The following is a 17677-nucleotide window of genomic DNA, read 5'->3' as shown; positions in this document are numbered from 1 at the left end:
ATCTGCATGAGATGTTGCGGGTTGCACCAGGGAGTGCTGCTGTAAACGCAATGCAGCTAATGTCAACACAAGTGACAAGATAAAGTATCAATCAAGCTGTTCAGGTGCACATACATACTCCCAAAACTTAAACTGTCATGATTTGTGGTTTGTCGGTGGTGATGATGATGACGATGATGATGTTTATTATAATTCATTAAAGAGAAGCTCAAACACAGTCCAGTACGGGCAACATGGCAGGAAATCTTGCACTCATCTAATACAGGGAGCCACTGAAACAACTGAAGACTGCGACAGCTACATTATAACTTGATTCCACTTAGCCCTCTAGGTTAAGTGGAATCAAACCAAACCAAACCAACTTTATTTACATAGCACTTTAAAACAACCACAGCTGATACAAAGTGCTGTACATTAAAACACAATATAATAAAAAATTAAAACATACATCTTAAAAACAAAAACATACAATTTAAAACTAGATCCCGCTGGTGTTGAAAGCCAAGTAAAATAGATGGTTCTGTAGTGTATGTACAGCAGCTATGAAGGTTGCCAGCCTTTTTGGTTCAACCTATCTCTGTGAATTAGCGTGTTCTGACATGAACTTCATCAAGATCAAACACAGAACATGCCTCACTGATGCACATCTGAAAGATGCACTCACAGTTGCAGTTTCAAGTTACACACCACATTATTTTGTACTGGTGAACAGCATGCAATGACAGTCTTCTCACTAATAAGGAAACCAATACCAGATGTCAGTGGCAACATGGCAGTGTCATGGCAAAGTTTATTAAAATATTGAGGAATTGTGTTCAATTTAAAAGTGTGTACATGACATATAACAGTTATAATTTTGTTAAAAATGCATGTCATGAGTTCAAAATGTGATAAGATTTATTTTAAAATATGTAAGTTGATTTTTCTTTAACATTACATAGCACAAAGCCAAAGTTTGACACTTACCCATGCCCACATGCTTTGATGTAGGAAAATCCTTTTGATAACTCTTAACCTTCAATGTCTTAAGTGTGTGCTGAGTGAGTTTGAAGTCTGTATCTCAAAAGCTGTAGGAGGAGTTCGATCTGATGCAACGTCTATGAAAAACAGGAAATGTCGGTTTTGATCCAAAATGGCCAACTTCCTGTTAGGTTTGGGCCATGGTTCCTAGAGACTTTTTTGTACATCCTGACAAAAAAGGATGTATACATGTGAACTTCGTACACACATGTGTTCTTCAGTATGATGCAAAGCATAGCTGCTTCCTACAATTCACAGAAGAAGAAACTACTCACAATGCTGGTGTTACTATTTCCCCATCAGATACGGTTGCCTCAGCGTCTCTTCACAGCTCCACACAGCACAGGTGGCAAAATACAGGCTGCTTTTTCAGCGCTCTTATCTAGAGAACTACCGACCAGGACCAGCCCCGGCTCCAGACGAGTTTAACAGGGGGGCACCGACTTCTTTTGGGGGAGCTATGAGTTTACATAGCTGAACATAGATAACATCAGTAGCCTACAGGCTAATTGTTAACAAGCTTAATGTGCTGTGTTGATATTAGCTAGCTAGTCATCTTTTAGCTATCATTACCTGAATCCAACAGCTTTACTCAACTCAGTCGATTAGTTTGGGGTAAAAAACTGTGCAAAGATATTTACGTTTTTCTGTTTTGCTGCCATAATTCTAATACAGATGTGCAGCAGCAGCAGGTGTCTAACAGGTGTAAACCCAGCGCAAGTGTCTCAGCGTTCATGTTGCGTTTGAAGGCGGCTCGGAAAAACAGGTTATGACTTGTTAACAACGGATTAAACTGTTTTTACTGCTGATAAAGGTGACAGGGGACACGGATATGGGAAGTGCGGGAGCTCCTATTATCAAATTGATATAAGAAAAACAGACTATTGGTCATGATGCGATTTAGTTTTCAAACCCACATGCAAGAACACAATCAGACAGGCGAGTAAAGTACAATGATTGTTTATTGAAAGAACAGGAAGTGAGTACTGGATCAGCGGACCGGGTCGTCTGACTGTCAACAGGGGAACACAGAGTTAGGAGGAGATCAGCGGTGATTTTCAGGGAGAAACAGATGAGGGCTTACTTGGAAGGTAGGTGGTGTAGATGGAGTGGAGCGAAGGCAGTGAGCTTGTACGAGAGCGGTCAGGTAACTTCACCTGAGAGGACAGCCTGGAACTAGGTCTGTCAGAGGTTGATCTCCGGGGGGTTCGGGCGTGGCTCTCCTGACCCGTAGCGTCCCGAAGGGGAATCCACCGGAGATGGATCAACGAGAGGGGAAAATACGCACACACACGAGGGGTGGCGTCTGACCGGTAACACCGGCAGCGTCGAGGGAGGACACAGAAGGTAGGCACACCCGAGGGGTGGCGTCTGACCGGTAACACCGACAGCGTCGGGAAAACACACAGGAGGCTGATGATCCACGAAGGGGAATAGGCACACTCACTCAGAACCCAGCGACGATGGATCACACCAGAGCAACGAGGAGGCGGCAGGATAATCTGACGAGGAAGACAACAGGGGTTAGACTGGAGCAGATCACAGAAGGCCTATTTCTGGAACGAATGTTACCGATGTAAGCAAACACTCAGGCGATGAGACGAAGAGGTGCTGCTGCTTATATCCGTAGTCCACGCCTCCTAAACGAGTCGCAGGTGTGAGTACGGGTTGAACCTGGCAGCTTCTCAGGGGTTGTGTGTGCATGTGCCATCTGGTGGACACCAGGCGTAACAACGGTTCCATCCATAATAAAAAAAAAAAAACCCAAACAAACAAAAATAAAGAAAAGACTAACAAAATAACTGGGGAAGACACAGAACCTGACACTATTGGCCATTCCAAAGTAAAAACAATAAACAGCTTCCAGTCCGCAGCTCGCTACAGACACCGTGAAAGCTCAAACATGTTTCAGCAAAGTTATCCCACTTTTTCCAACTGCATGCACCCTAATCAGACAATGCGTGTTTTCTCCCAATTTATGGGAGAACGGTACCTGATGGGGAAACACGAAACCACATGCCTTCAAGTACAACTTTTTTTTAAACACATGCGCACTTTCAAAGTTTCAAAGAACCTAGCACCAACTAGGCGCAGCGAGAGCATTACATGTTTTCGATGTGTACCGTTACTGTGTAAACACAGATCGTAATTAAAACGTTTTCATGTAAACGATCAAACAAAAACTGAACAAAAGTTTCATTTTTGTTGGATCGTTGTCGTGTAAACGCCCCCTTAAATTATCCCAGAATGCTAAAATGTAGTATTTTCAAGTAAAAATGCATTCTTAGATACCTGGAATGTTACTTCGGACAGTCAAATGAAACCAACTTTATGATAAAGCTGCTTGCCATATCCGTAATCATGTAATATGCTCTGGCCTTCAAATATGGTTTCGAGCGAATGAGCAACGCATATATTCCGGTGATGTCATATGCAGTGTGTTCTATTGGTTGTTTTAGAGTTATACTGTTATTTCATTGGTTGTTTTCAACAATTGTTTTGTTTGCCTTTTTAATGTTCTTCCACGTGAGAAAAGAGCCAGTCTTCTACAGACACACTCTGAGTTAGCTTCGTGTGAGCTTGAGTTGTCAAACTTTCCAGACACTGGAACTTTACTGTATAGCTTTTAAGCATATTTAGTTGGTTCATCAACTCTTCGAGGATATTTTCATCCAGGTAAGTAAAATGTGTTTTTTAAAGACGTTATGAATGATGTTCGTTACGTTTGCAAAAAAGTAGAGGCTTGTAGTAATTGGCATTAGCTTTGGAGAAGCTAGTAATGGCTTGCTACCTGAATGAAGTCGGGGCGAAGTGTAATTTTATCTATTTATAACACAATACAGGGGCTAATTAAGAATATTGTACACACAGTAGCTTTTTGTAGTGTTGGATTGAGAATAGGGGAAATATTATCGTCCGGCTGGGCATTGGTGCGGATGAAAGTGAAGCAAAGTCTCTGTAGAGCTACGGTAGACTTACATATTGCTGTTTTTTTTCCCTCCCTATTGCTGGGTTGTAGACATGTGGTATGCATGACGTGGGGGAATTCAGATGGGCTTTAGGAAGTGGATTTCTCCGGTTTAAAAATTAGCTAAATGGATTACAGCTGTAAGTTAATTCCCTGAATTTACTAGAATACATGCGATCTCTCAAGAATATATATGCATATAGTTAGGATATGATCCATTTTTTTCTCTTTTTAAAAGACTTGTTTAATGCAACGTTTTCCAACCTTGTTCAACAAGACACACCGACCTGCATGTTTTAGATTTTGCCCTGCTTCAGCTCACATGATTTTAATTAATAGCTGATTAAAGGGGTTTTGCTGAATTGCAATCATCTGAATAGGGTTTGTTGAAGTAGGGGGAATCTAGTGTTTTACAGAGACACAAGATTATGAATCTCCAGTAGAATTAAAATAATTCTTTACTAGGCGGCCCAAGAACATAGAAATAACATGGTTTGCTCGTTTGTGTTGGTAATGGCATTGCCAGGTTATTTACTTAAAATAGGACAACTCACTTTAAATGGGGAGAATCAAGGAGACAGGTATTTAATGCTTTTGGATCTTCACTGAGTCAATATTAAATATCATTATTGGAATTCAGGGTTTTGAAAACTGTCATAAGGGTTGTTGTATAATATGAAGTTTGTAGCAGCAGATGGTTATTAATAATTCATTTAAAGTTGGGTAAATCCCCAATGTTGTATGACAAGTCTTTTTTGCCAAAACAATATGGATCATATGCTAAATGTACAGCTTTATTTTTGAAATATTTACTGCACCAACTCAGTTAGGGCATTTGCACATTTCTATGATCCACTTTGCTCCATTTTTAACTGGAAAAACCCTGTTACTGATTACATCTCCATTTTGTGTTTCATTCAGGTTGGGTTGCATATCTGCAATAAATATTTGTAATTAGTATAATATGTGATATTTTTGAGAAATATGGTAGTTTCTGCATTCAAATTTGAGACTTGACAGGTGTTTTGGGGATTTAATTATTTTTTAAGGGATTGAATTTTAATCTGTGAAAGCTGCAGTTTGAGTTTTTATTTTGTAAAAATGACAGTATTTTGGTTTTTTGGGTACATTTTCTACTGGATTCCTTTCAGTGATTGTCTTTTTTAAATAATGTAAATTATGAAAGGTATGATTTTTAATATCTAAAAGCAATATCAAAAATCTTAAATTTAGTTAAGTGATGTTTCATATTTTAGTTTTTAAAGTGTTTTTAATACATTTTTCAATTATTGCTGTAATCATCTATAAATCTGTATGCCACTGAATCCTTTAATGTTTAAATGCAGATGCCTAGAGGAAAATCTTATCGAAGATCTCTGGCTGCTCTCCGACGAATGGAAACAGCTCGAGTCCGAATAGGAATCCCAGAGACCTTCATTGATTTTGTTTCACGTCAGTCTTTATTTTAATCAAATTTTTTAAATGTGATTTTATATTTGTATGACATGAAATATTAGGAGTACATATTTAACTTTTTTTTAAATGCTTATTTCTATTTTTGCTTGTTCTTCAATAGGGAGTGGAACTGGCTGGCGACATTGAGTTAAAGACAGGCCCTCCTGTTCATTTACCAATCATTGTCACAAGCTTGTAATTCCGGAGGAGCGCTCTGATGGAAAAGTAAGTGTAATTAGAATTAATTTCAAATAGAATGTGTTTGCATATTTCTCATCTTTCTATGTTTTTCTCTGTTTTGAAGTTTGTGCTGCTGATTGGCGCGTCTCATCTGCGATTGTTTGTTGACAGGATTGTTAAGATTTCTGAGAGGTGCATTGATTTTGGAGTGATGTGCACTCCTGGTGCGTCTGCAGCTAACTTGCGCATTGAGGCCTACCAAGCTATTGTTCTCCGTCAGCCTGATGCTGTCTGTGTGACGGCTCCTTCAAATAATCTTACTGCATCCCTTAATCCAGAGGAAGCGGGAGAGGAATTTGAAAAGTACCTTTGACCGTCTTGTATCATTGGCCTAAAGTATGTTGTTTGTTACTACCCAATAGTAAGTCCGCCTACTCCTCACAACTCTTCGGACTCACTACTGCCCAGTTCTCTGTCTAACAGGTCCGGAAAATCCCCAAAACTTGAGTCTTACCCTAATGATAGTTTATGGAGGATTATCTAGTTAAACTGGGGTCGGAAAGGACTCGTCCAGCTCTAACTACCTTCAATCCAGAAGTTATGACCCTTTACAGTTGAGAAGCAATCAGCTGAGTAGCCCTCACAGCTGCCTAACCCCTACAACCACTCCTGTTAACGGTAGCTCCTCTCCTAATGTAACGGCACTTGTTAACGGCTAGATTAAGTTCAGTGACTTAGATTTAAGTCCCAGGGTCATTATTTTAACACTCACCAGAGGAAAACACAAAGCCACCCTATCTTTAGAATCATGTATGTTTACTTTACCGTAATCAGGAGAACTGGCAATGATTAAGACTGACACAATTAAACTCACTGTTCACAATTCTCATTGAAACTTTAGTATAAGATTTTATTAAGCAAGCTTTAGCAGGGGCATTTAACAGGCAGGTTAATTTCCCAAAAGTTATAAAATAAGTAATTATATAACAGATTCAAATATAAATCATCCACCCTAACCTGGGTCACTAAGTTCACTGAGCGAGGCTTTGGGGGAAGCAGGTCAACTCATACCCGATGGTTCTTGTTCTCGGCAGCTGTAATCTTTAGACGCCCTTGGTCAGAGTCCTTGTCCAGCCGGAGCAAAGTCCCCTTTCTGAAGAGAAGCGGAGCAAAACCGTGCGTTGTCCTTATAACGTGCAGAATCTTTGTCAGATGACCTCCGTCTCTTTTCCAAGTCGGCTGCGGCAGGGTTGAGAGCGTTGGGTAGAGGCAGAGGAGTTGGTCGGATCTGGAACCAGGGTTGGTGGCCGGTGGAACTTGTCCCTTCTTGGCGGCGTGAAGTCTTTGAGCTTTTCCTCGGTCCCGGGGTGTAGTCCTCCGCTGGTCTTTAGCCTGCTTCCTCTTGTTGGCTCCTCTTCTGCGCCGGGGACGAAGAACCCCGTCTCTGCCTTGTGTTTCAGCTTTTAAGCTCTCAACTCGGGGCGGTCTACTGGGCAGGGCTGCATTACCTCAGTGCATTACCTCAGCGCCTGCTCACTGCATTTCACTGTCCCAAGCCTCCGATGACTCATTTCTGCCTCTTTACCTCATTGAGGCGCTGCCTCTGTTTCCCGTTGCACATCTGTTTCTGATTCTGCCCCACCCTCGCTCAGCATACAGTGACTCATTTTTTATTCTCCTCACAAAACATAATCAACATTTTACTTCATGATCTTTCTTCTTCACACATTTATTCTTAATCTTTAATAATCATTGATTAACATGCCGCGATCGAGTTATTCAACCCTTATTTTCCACAATGCATTATAACACTCAGTTGATTAAAGGTACAGAACATATATTTTTGATTACATATTACAGACATTCCTTCATTGGCATATGTATGATTATTTTAACCTGTTACAAACCATAATCATTGTTAAATCATCATACAAAGTTTACTGTTATCTCTCAGGCCTTTAATCCGTTTTCTGCGTGTACCTGGACAGATCTCACATGCTTATACCAGATTTCACGACAATGTACTGTGTTTTCAGCATGAATGTAAAGCAGTGTTCATTAATTTTAGTTTGCAGAGACCACTGTCTAGCATGTTTTAGGTATTTCCCTTCTGCTAGACATATGTAAAATGCAGAGCAATGGTCACTGAGGAGTGGAATTGAGAAACGGTGATATAAGCATAAATGTCTAAATGGGTTGTTTTTCTTAGGTTTTTTGTACTGGCTTCCCCCTGCGCTTGACTGAATCCCTAGAGAAGCAGAACTTGTTTCAGCAAGAATTTCATCGCAGGGCAGCAAAGCTTGGTAGGTATTTAATACGTTTCTCTTTGGTAAAATGTATTATAGGTCTTTGTATGTTGTGTTTGGTGAACGGAATGTATGATTTTTTTATTTTTATTTTGTCCTGGTCTTTTCAGGTATCCCCTATTTTCCTGTAGCTGACTACTTTCCTCTGAAGCGTCTCAATCTGTGGAGCCCTGATGGCGTGAGTACATAGTCATTTTCAAAATAGGAAGGTAAAATTGTGCATTTCTATGGAATGATAATTTTATCTCTCATTGTAATGTGTGCAGATCCACCTCAGCGATGACCACAGCATGCCCATTCTCCAGAAACTCATGTGGATGTTTGCTTATTGATATCTCTAAATGTCAACTCCAAAGCCACCGGTACAGAGTCAGGCAGCTACTGGTTACAAGCCAAGATTTGTTCCTTGCATTGTTGTGAAAGGGGAGGAAAGAAGAGTCCCATCTTTGCCATCTTCAGAGTGGACTCTTGTGAGATCTGGCAGAAAGGTATCGATATATTTGCAGTTTCCTTGCAGTAGAAGAAAGATGTTTCTTTAACTGTTAAATATCTTAAACAACTCATATGTGCTCTATCTTTACAGAGGAACCACTCAGGGGAATTGGATTCTTCTGATTCACTGAAAAAAAGGTGGTTCATCACAAGGTATTTGAGGCTTGTAGCGATTTATAAGATCTAATTGTAAATGTTACTGGTATCTTAATTCAAATTTTTATTTTGCAGATTGATGGAACTCCAGTATCATTAAGAAAGTGTTATGTTCTGCTGAATCCTTTCCGCTTTTCACCTGATATCTTGGTTGCCATGGAAACTGTCTCTCCATCAGACCTTTCAGATGTTCACAAAGGCAATGAAGTAATTTGCAGAAGACTGGAAGTACCATTTACCATCTTAGTATTTCTTTTATAAAGAATACAACGATAAACATCACAATACATACCAACTGGCTGGGAGGACTCGCCGACAGACCAAGACAGTTCAACATCTCCTGAGATTCACAAGGCAGCACATTGCAGACAGACATCTTGGCTACTTTAGCTTTAGCCTCAACCTAAAACCAAATAAGACCAAAGCAAAATATTAAACTTACTTTGCACAAAGTCAACAAAGATTCAATATAACATGTTTTCAGTTAAAACAACTCAATATTCATTATACATTAAACCTTAATTTGCAAAATACTTTTATTCTACAATAACAAATTATTAACTTATGTTTTCACAAACCTGCTGTCTCCCAGCTGACTTCTTTTGATGTTCCACAGACTTTGTCTATAACAAACATTTCAGGTTTGTGTGTATTAAGAAAAATATTTTCTAATTGTCATAAAATCTAATTTATTTGGAATAATACAGTATAACTTATTTGTTTAATGTGTTATGCATAATGTTGGATATGTTTCAATCCATAACATTGAAACGTTACATGTAAATATTTTGCAGGGACATATTATCTGTACAAATAGTAACAAACTGTAAGCAATTAATCAGAATCCCCTCAATGAATTACTGAAATGTCAATTAACTAAGATAATGCAAAAGTTCTTTCTTTGGATTGTAACAATGTTTCAGATGTAGTTTTAGCTTGAGTAGATGTAGAATCTCTAAAATAAAGAGGAAATCTTAGCATATATTTTAGGCCAAAAATGCTCAAGAGATCATGCTTATTTTGATTAGAACATAAATGCAGCAGAAAAGGGTGAGGTTTTCAATTGTATTGGAAGTGTTTGTACATTTTTATTTTTTTGGATGTAGCAGTTGTGCATGTCTACTTTCTTAAATACGTTTGAAGGTAATATACTAAATGATGTCATAGTTTACTGCAAATGCGTCATTTGTTTGGAGCTTAATGGTGACTGCTGTGTTGGCACAAATATGTATATAAAAAGTAATGTTCCATGTGGTATACTATGTACAAAATGAAATATAGATGGGTATCATGTTTAATGTTATCTGATTTGTCTTTTGGGGAAAAAAGTAATGCAAGTTTGCTTTCTAACATATTTTAGGAAAAGAACCAGACTGTAGATGAGAGTTAGACTGTAGGGAATGTTTTGTGTCTTCTGACATTTATAACCAATTAACAGAATGCAAAGAAAAACGCTGATTGCAGGACCACTGTAATACACATTTTAGCTGGAACCTCACTACAATAATCTTTAATTGTTTGTACATGTTACTTATTTATGTTGTAAGAAATGCTAAAATGAAACATTCAAATTATGTGCATATATTTTACAATTATTTGAGATTATTGAATAACTTTTTGTGCAGTTCCGCTAAACATTTTTCATTTACGGAAAAAGACTTAATGATTGGCAGTGCACGCAGACGTCATCCAAAGGTAAGACTGATCTTTTATGTAGGTGTTTGGAGGGGTTGCAGTCGGCTCTTGTCCCAGGGACATTTTTTGGTAGTAATCGGTCTACCTCTCGGACCCTCATGTCATGCAGTATTGTAGCTGCAATAAAACATCACATTTCTCCCATTTGTACCTGGAAGACGTCGGATGTAGATGAAGTCTCTGTACAAGGTCGCAAGTTGGCAGAATATATTGCTCGAGAAAGACCCAGCATAGGCTCAAAGGCAGAGTTGTGCAAGTTGGTTCAAGATCAGACTATTTTTGGTGGAAAGTGGAATGTAGGAATTTGTGACATGGTGACATGTGATTTTGACCAGGAGGGGGAACTCTTTGAACTATTACAAATGTATTTGATGAGAAATGGAATGTGTATCTTTTGTCTTCATGATGCAACTACCTTGGTAATCCAGCATGGAGAGTACTTTGCTGTTGTAGACTTTGGAACACGGAATTCGGAGGGCTTAGCATCAGAATCTGGTACGCCTGTAGTGGTGTTTAACACAAGCTTACTTGATTTAATGGTTCATTTGAACAAACTTGGGGAATCCTTATATGCAACCGGATATGCAATCTATGCCATTTCTGTAAAAGAGATGTGCAGTAATATGGAAACATGCACAGCACTGACTGAAGACACACACTCTACAGATGCATGCCATGCTTCCAGTAGCCATGTTGCATCATTCAGTGGGTCATTTCATCAGGGTGAGGATCGCTTTACATATGGTGGACTTCAGTGTGCAGCCATTAGACTTGTTGCTTTAACAAAGCACACACTGACAAGCGTTTTTTTCGTGGAATATTGAGATATTGGACGATGTACTGACTGCAGGTGATGAGCTGTACACAGCTTTGCATGACGGCCATTTAATCAGTGGTGGACATGAGCTTCTTGCTATTCCAGACTTGCCTGAAAATATTCATGTTGATGGACAGCATTTTGAATGTTTTTATCATGCAGATTATGCTTCTGGAGATGTGGATATACTGGGAGGACAGTTAATAGAGGAGGGTGTGCTTACTACTCTCTGGGATGGATTGAGTAAGATGTGTGGAAAGTATGAAACCTGCTTTATGACAGTATGTGGCAGTACTTGTGCTCTCATCAGTAATAGTGGGCGTTATGCTATTGTAGACTCCCATGCACGTAACAATGAGGGCATGGTAGATGCACATGGTAAGAGCGTTGTTCTTTACTTTAACTGTATAGATGATGTCTTTGCATATCTTACAAGGCTTTCTGCTGAACTGAATGTCACTCGGAGGTTTTTTGAGATCAGTGGAGTTGATATTGTTCAGATGGACTCAAGTAAAAGTGTATCTGAACATTCAGCTGCTGTTCCAAGTAGCACTAGTCTGTTTGAAGGGAGCAATGGTGATATACAGGAGGATTCTTATGGAGGACCTTCATTCCAACTGCAAACATCAAACAGGGATGATGGTGATGATGATGTGGTTGTTACTGATGTCCAAAATAAGGAATTGTATTTTAACCCCATCTCTGAAGACATTGCACGGTCATTGTGTGGCAAGTTTAATGTAGAGTTTGAACGGGCACATTCTGTATCTTGCGTGGTTGGTGAACTGGGTGTGCCATGTATGACAGAAAAAATAGTAGGTGATGGAAACTGCTTTTTTAGAGCACTTAGTCAAGCTGTCAGTGGCAATCAGAAATCTCATCGCAAAATTTGGCTTGCTGTCACAAACCAGTTAAAAAAGAATTTCCAAATATATACAAGTATTCTCAGAAATGAGTATTCTTCCATGTCAGAATATATTAGGACTTCAAGGATGCAATATGTTGGCAGTTGGGCAACTGAAGTAGAGATTCAAGCAGCAGCTGACTTTTTTGACATAAATATCTTTACTTATTGTAGTGATAAATGGCTTAAATATACATCTACAAACAGTTTGTGCAATCATGGTCTCTATTTGCAAAATATTAATGGTAATCATTATGAGAATGTTCTTTGTGTAAAGCAGCCCAAGTCACAAATATGTTATGGTTATTGCACAAATCAAGATGTTTCTGGGAAATGTAAAACTCGGAAAGCTATTGCAAAACAAAAAATCGCTCTTGTAGAGATGGTCAAAACTGAGAGTTTTGTGCAAGAGGAGTGTGTGGGTATTTTGCAAGATGATCAAGAGACTTTGCTATTTACTCCCCTGTCTGAAGTTACTGCTAAAACTCTGTGCAACAAACTAAAAATAGACTTTGAAGAAAACAATTTCCAACCAGTAAAATTGGGAGGGCCTTTAGGAAGTGTGTGTAAAACTAAAAATATTGTAAATGATGCCAACAGTTTTTTCAGAGCTATATCTCATGTACTCAGTGGTTCACAGAATAATCACCGTAAAATTAGACTTGCTGTAGTTTCATATATAACCAAGAATATAGAAGAATGTGAAGAGTTTCTGGGAAGAGATTATGCTTCTGTGTCAGAATATGTTAACCAGTCACAGATGAAGTACTTGGGTCACTGTGCTACCGAAATTGAGTTTAAATCTGCTGCAATCATGTTGGGATTGGACATTTATGTATTTAATGGCACACAGTGGAGCAAATACAGTTCAAAAAACAGTAATTTTACTCATGAAGCTCTGTATCTTCAGAACTGTAATAATCATTTTGATGCTGTTATGTGTGTAAAGCAGGCTAATAAAGACTGTTGCTTTGAACTTTGTAATCCAAATGGTTCATTACAGACAAAATCCATTCAAACAAGATCTTCCCAAGTACAGAAAGATACAAAACAAACTGTAACAAGCAATAAAAGAAACTACAGTTTTTCTATGTATTTAAGACAAAAAAGGAATGGGAAGGAAATGATCAAATACAAAACTCAAATGACATATATGCAAAAAGTAAAATTTAAGCAGAATAACAAATACAAGACAAATTTTTTATACAAGGAAAAGAAGAAAAACTCTAGTAGAACAAAATATCATGATGATGAGACTTATCGAAAAAAGGTTCAGCTGAGGACTATTAATAAATATACTAAAGACGAATCTCATCGAGAGAAACTGAAGCAAATTGGCATTGCTAAATATAAGAAAGACGAATCTTATAGAGACAAACTGAAGCAAATTGGCATTGCGAAATACAAGAAAGACGAATCTTATCGAGAAAAACTGAAGCAAATTGGCATTGCGAAATATAAGAAAGACGAATCTTATAGAGACAAACTGAAGCAAATAGGCATTAAGAAATATAAGAAAGACGAATCTCATCGAGAAAAACTGAAGCAAATTGGCATTGCAAAATATAAGACGAATCTTATAGAGGCAAACTGAAGCAAATTATCATTGCGAAATATAAGAAAGACGAATCTTATCGAGACAAACTGAAGCAAATGAGCATTAAAAAGTATAATGAAAATGAATCTCATAGACAAAAAGTAAAAGAATCAAGTAAAAAGCAATACCTTTATCCAGGACATAAGTTGCACATAATATCAGATGTAAAGCTAAAAAGACAGGAGATTAAAGAAAAGTCAAAGGAGTTTGATTTTGTTGTTGCACAATTTTTGGAGAAGGTAAAAGAGGGGCCAAATTTTGTTTGTTGCGTTTGCTTTCGTCTGTTGTTCAAGCATCAGATATTGAATTGTCACAAAGACCAGTACAGAAAAACTAAAGAAATGTCTTTAATTGCAGATAAATGTATAAGTGACGATTATGTGCATAGGTGTGATGATGTGTGTGCATCTCCATGCACTCTTAATACCTGTCGAAATAGGCTGTATATCTGTTATTCTTGCCATTATAAAATGAGTAAAGGTCAAATACCCTCAGAAAGTTCATGTAATAATTTATCTGTTGATCCCATCCCACCTCAGTTGGCATGTTTGAATACTTTGGAGCAACACTTAATTGCTTTACATCTACCATTTATGAAAATGCTGGCTTTGCCCAAAGGTGGACAAAATGGAGTGCATGGACCTGTTACATGTGTCCCTACAAATATAGTTGAAACTTGCAGCCTGTTGCCAAGAAGTAATATGGAAGGCTCTTTGTTACCTGTGAAGTTGAAGCGTAAATTGACATACAAAGGTCATTATGATTATCAGTATGTTGATACAATGCATGTCCAGGAAGCTCTTCGGTACTTGAAACATTGTAATTCTCATTATAAAGATGTAGAGTTCAATGAATCTTGGATCAATGAGTTTTCTCCAGAAGAAAATAGTTCAATTTTAATAAAGAATGAAAGTCTTAAAGAAGATGAGGACATAGATGAAAATGATGATGACCTTTTACATGACAGACAGCAACACTGCATGTTCCAGGACACTTGTCTTATGCCAGTAGATATAGGACAAGAAGCTTTGGATCAATATGTTGATAATGTGTTGAATATTGCACCAAGTGAAAATAATAACCCGGTTAAATTGCTTTCTGATTGTACAAATGAAGCAAAATGTTTCCCTGTTTTGTTTCCTTTGGGGTATAATACATACCATGAAAAGCGGCAATATCGTTTGACTTTAAGCCGCTACTTTAATAACAGACTTCTTCATGCTGATGGTAGATTTGCACGTAATGTAGAATACATCTTCTTTGCTCAATACATGTCAGAACTGGAGCAAGTTGTCTCTAAAGTGTCTATAGCATTGCGTAAAGGCACAAGTCCTACATTTCAAAATATGACTGAGGTATTAAAAAATGAGGACTCTTTAAATAAGTTGTTACAGTTTGATGATGGGTATCGCTTCTTGAAACCTATTCGAGGCACACCTGCCTTCTGGCAGTCGGCTCAACGCGACTTGCTAGCTTGTGTTAGAATGTTAGGAAAACCCACATGGTTTGCCTCGTTTTCGTCTGCTGATATGAGATGGAAAAATTTACTTTACAGCATTTTGAAGCAGGAAGGGCGAACGCAGACTTTGGAACAGTTGCAGTGGGCAGATAAGTGTGAATTGCTGCGTCAAAATCCTGTTACTGCTGCCAGAATGTTTGATTTTAGATGGCATGTTTTTGTTAAAGAAGTTTTAATGTCTCCTTCAAATCCAATTGGAAAAATTGAAGACTACTATTATCGTGTAGAATTCCAGCAGCGTGGTTCTCCCCATTGTCATTGCCTTTTTGGATTTCTGGTGCTCCAATTCTCGACAAGAACACAGATGAAGAGGTTACTGCATTTATTGATAAGTATGTAACATGTGAAATTCCAACTGAAGAAGATCCGTTGTTTGAAGTTGTTACATCTGTACAGCAGCATTCAAAACGACATTCAAAATCTTGTAAAAAGAAAAAAACCGTTTGTCGTTTCAATTTCCCACGGCCTGCATCTTGCCGAACCTTTATTTGTCGCGGTGAAAAATATCAAGATCCAGTGAAGACTTGCAAATGCAATTTGAATAAAACTGATGAGCCACATTGTGAATGTCTTAGCAAGGACAAGAAAAGTTGGGAACAAATTGAGAGAGATAGAGCAAGTGATATTTTAACTAGTGTAAAGAATGCCATCTCGGATGAGAACTGTACATATACTACTGTGGAAGAAATGTTTCAAGCTTTGGGGATAAGTCAAGGTTTATTTGAAACTGCATATAAGCGATCCAGTAGGAATACTCATGTCGTGTTGAAAAGACAAATTAATGAAGTCTGGATTAATCAATATAGCAGGCCGCTGTTAAAAGCTTGGAATGCAAATATTGATATCCAGTACTGTGTTGATGCATATGCATGCTGTGTTTATATAGTATCTTACATGTCCAAAAGTGAGCGTGAAATTGGCCTTCTGTTGGGAAATGCGCAGAGAGAAGCAGCTAAAGATGGTAATGTTAGTGCTAAAGAGGCTTTAAAGACACTCGGTAGTGTCTATTTACATAACCGGGATGTTTCTGCTCAAGAAGCCGTGTACCGACTGACTAACATGCATTTAAAGGAGTGCTCTCGGAAAGTTGTTTTTATTCCAACAGGTGATAATATTGTGAAAATGAGTTTACCCATCTCTGTTTTGAGAGAAAAAGCTTCTTCTCAGGATCTTACCCCAGAAGACATGTTTATGACCGGTATAGTTGACCGCTATAAGAATAGGCCGAATGAAGATGTGTTTTCTGATATGTGCCTGGCTACGTTTGCTTCAAAGTATCGTGTTTTGTCAAAAAATGAGAAGTGTATAAATTCAGTAAAGTTGAACAATGGCTTTGGGATTGTTGTAAAAAGAACTCGGACAAAACCAGCAGTTGTTCGATATGCACGTTTCTCTGAAACGAAACAGCCAGAAAAGTTTTATCAAAGTATAATGCAGTTATTTCTGCCTTACCGCTTTGATAGTGAACTTAAACCTGCACATTGTGAAACCTATGGTGACTTTTACAGGACTGGTTTTATTGGATTTGTTGATGGAACAAAACATTCTGTAAAGTCTGTTGTAGATTTAAATAGGAGTGAATTTGAGTTGGAATCTGATCATTTTGAGGCTGTGGACAATGTTACTGGTGATGTCATGCTGGAGGATACATGGGCTGAGTTGTGTCCTGAGGTTGAATTGGAACGCTTGGAGTGTGTGGAATTACGAAAAGAGAAACCAATAGAAAATGATGCTCAGGAACATATTCCTGATTTAAGTTCTAACCCTAAAGACATTTCAGTATTTGAGAAAAAACAAATGAGTAGATCTGAAGGCCTTGTATTGATTAGATCTTTGAATGAAAAACAGTTTTCTGTTTTTTATCAAATCCGGCAGTGGTGTTTAAATAAGGTTAATGGAAAAAATCCAGAACCATTGCACATATTTATTACAGGGGGGGCCGGTACAGGGAAAAGTCATTTAATTAAGGCAATTGAATATGAATCAAAACGGTTATTGTCTACTGTGTGTAGGTTTCCTGATAATACATGCGTATTACTGACAGCTCCCACTGGCATTGCTGTGTATAATTTAGAAGCGACAACAATCCACACCACTTTTTCTATTGGAAAGGATGTACACCTACCGTATACTCCTTTGGGCAAAGATAAACTAAATTCCTTGCATGTCAAATATAGTGATCTTCAACTTCTTATTATAGATGAAATATCAATGGTTGATCACAATCTCTTATCATATGTTAACGGCCGATTGCGTCAGATTAAACAAACCACGAAAGTATATGGGGGTATCAGTATAATTACTGTCGGCGATGTCTATCAGCTCCCCCCTGTTCGAGGTAAGCCGATATACGCTGAGGGTGTTGCCACAAATATATGGTCAGAGTTATTTCAAATTGTAGAATTAACTGAAATTGTGAGGCAAAAAGATGCTGCGTTTTCTCAACTGCTAAACAAGATGAGAACTTGTTCCAAAAGTACACTAATGCTGGCGGATGATATAAACATTTTAAAACATTGTGAAATGGGTGAGGTTAGCTCAGCCTTGCACATATTTGCGACTAATAAA

At 38.2% G+C, this 17677-nt stretch overlaps 1 pseudogene; it reads left to right on the top strand.

Moving 5' to 3' along the window:
- Positions 1 to 5334: 5334 nt before the first annotated feature.
- On the top strand, positions 5335 to 8838 carry LOC145548562 (uncharacterized; annotated as a pseudogene).
- The last annotated feature ends 8839 nt before the right edge of the window (positions 8839 to 17677 follow it).

The sequence above is a fragment of the Poecilia reticulata genome, chromosome 18, assembly GCF_904066995.2.
Source record: "Poecilia reticulata chromosome 18, P_reticulata-male-v2, whole genome shotgun sequence".
In the NCBI taxonomy this organism is placed as follows: domain Eukaryota; kingdom Metazoa; phylum Chordata; class Actinopteri; order Cyprinodontiformes; family Poeciliidae; genus Poecilia; species Poecilia reticulata.
This window is presented reverse-complemented; position numbering and strand designations above follow the sequence as displayed.